The sequence below is a fragment of the Penaeus japonicus genome, unplaced genomic scaffold (genome assembly GCF_977035675.1).
Source record: "Penaeus japonicus unplaced genomic scaffold, GWHDUDI00000001_assembly GWHDUDI00000007, whole genome shotgun sequence".
Classification (NCBI taxonomy): domain Eukaryota; kingdom Metazoa; phylum Arthropoda; class Malacostraca; order Decapoda; family Penaeidae; genus Penaeus; species Penaeus japonicus.
The window spans coordinates 26302377-26305051 of NW_028234409.1; positions in this window are offsets into that span (position 1 = coordinate 26302377).

Genomic DNA, 2675 nt, shown 5'->3' on the forward strand with positions numbered 1-2675 from the left:
AAAAAAAAACGGTACCTCTACAGAATGTAACAACGAATTTAAAGGGGAAAAAAAATCATATATAACAGCCACCCCCCTCCCTCATTTTTTTTCTCCTTTTACAGTACTGAAATCGGCTGTGCACGAAACTTAAAAATCCTTTAATAAGATCTTAAACGCAAACACCTAAACATACGCAGACATATATATTTTTTCCCGATACATCAATAATTCAGATTTTTAAAAATTCTATTTTGTTAAATGGAAAGCAGGTTGAGTTGAATAGTTTGTAAAACTAGGATGGATAATTCAGTATCAAGTTTTGCGCTCTTCGACTCTATAAGCTCAAACTTATCATTACACATATTCCTTCATAGTTTTTATTCTTACGTTTATACTTTGAAAAGAATGTGGATAAAAACTAGAATCGAAACAAACAACCGTAACGAGGTTAAAAAGTACCACAAGTTATTTTTGTGAATGGCAAAAGGACGTTGTTGTTTTGTTTGTCGTTTCCCGCCATTTTTCTTTTAAATTGCGCTAATAGTTTTGATGCAAATTTGGTGTTCGGTGTTTTCGTCCTGCAATGGAACGCGTCAAATACAAATTCCTTTAGCGTTTGTTTTGTCTTTTTGGATACTTGAAAACTTTCAGTGTTGTGGTTAACAATTTTTATTTCTTAAAGGATTAACAAAATATTTTCTGGAGGCAGATATTTTAAAGAGAAACTCGTTGGGCGTTATTCACAGTATTGAACGTGCAATATTGGAGCCTTGTTCCCTGTGCCGAAAAAGAGTGAAAAACACCATGGCTATTATCAGGCCCTCAGGGTACAGCGCCTCTCGGTGGACATTACAGAAACTAAAAAAAAAGAAAAAAAAGAAAAAGAAAAAAAAAAGAGATGGCGACAAAAAAGTGTGACGGCAGAAAAAAAGAAAATAAAGAAAAAAAAAGTAAAACGTATCTTCTGGAAATAAATGACATTCCTTTTCAGTGTCAAAATAACTAATTTCTTGTTTTGCATCCCTCAAATAGGATCATGATAGTTTATATATATATTTTTTTCTTTTAATTTATGTCATAGTCTGTTAATGCGAAATTTCCTCCACAACACAGTTTTTTTTTACGAAAACAATCTTCAGAACAGAAATACGAAATACAATGAGAATGAAAAAAAAAAAAGTTTTCTTGTTTCAATCCTCTTTGGAGATGAGGTGGAAAAAAGTCAAAGGTCGAAGGTCACGGATGACTTCAAATTCCTTAGAGCCTAATAGCAACCTCTCCTCCCTCTTCTTCCTCTTCGTTTCCCTCCTCCTGTTCTTCTTCTTCGTCTTCTTTATTTTCTTCTTCCTCTTCTTTCTCCTCCTTCTCTTTCCCCAGCTCTTACACCTGCTCTTCCTCTCCATCCTCCTCTATCCCCCTATGTTCCACCTCATCTCTCTCCTTATCGACCTCCTAATCCTTTTTGTCTTCCTCCTCCTCTTATCCCATCTTTTCCTCCTCCTCTTCACCTACCTCTTCCTTCCTATTCTTCTTCTCATTCATTCTTCTCCGCCTTCTTCTTCTTCTTCTACTTCTTCGGTGTTGTGGCGTTTGTCTTTTTCTGGCAAATTACTTTCTAAGAGAATCCATTACTGATGTTCACAACGAACTAATCAGATTAGCATATTCATCCCCACGAGGTCAGATGAGGCCTAATTATGATTCTCTTCTCTCTCTCTCTCTCTCTCTCTCTCTCTCTCTCGCTCATTATCTCTCTCTCGCTTTCCTTCTGTTTCTCTTCCCTTCCCTCCTCTTTTATATTCTTTTTCTTTAACAAAAAATTACTTCGAGCTTTAAAATGTTTATTTCTAGTTGCGTGGAAGTTCCAGTAGTGGTCAATGATGGTTTAGAGATTGTGCATTCTTAAGGAGTAGAAAACCATGATTATTCTTTATATCAATGGTTCTACGCAAAACATTAAAGCACTTCCCTGTACATTAAACTACAGGGGCTTGGTAGAGATTCAGAAGAATGAATTTTCATGCGAGAAAAGAAAATCATGCTTCCCTCTCACGTGCGTGTATGTTCGCATGTGTGATAATAATGATATTAACTCGTTCCCTGACGCGACGGTGTATATATACCGTCACACTTTTTCGCCGGTAGACTGTTTCGAGGGTATATACACCGTCAGAACTTCTGTGCCATATTATGCAGTTATGGCACGCTATAAGCATGCTGCGGTGATAAGACCTGTCTTATTATCTAACTTTCATTAGATGTTATGCAACTACTGCCGTACAAGTCCCCTAGTCTCGGCCCTCAGACCTCTCCCTCGTTTCCTTCTCTGGTCTGTCAGTCTGTCAGATGTCTACGCGTGATCATCGCCTCAGGTCAGTCATCTACCGACAGAGGCTGCGCTGTTTACTTTGGGGAGAAAACTATTCGGATGCGCAGGGCATGTGTGTATGTTTGTTGGTGTGTATGCGGGTGTCTGTGTGTGTACGTGCACGTGCGTGCGTGTTTTATGTCTGTGAGGATAATGTTTGTTAAATTGCTCAAAATTATTTCAGGATGGGGAAATTTGTATCCAATATGATATAACACGAAAATATGATTAAGATAATGATGATTATTATTATGATAGTATAACTTGATAATGAAAATGATATCAATGTCGATGATGATGATATTATGATAATGATAATAAATAT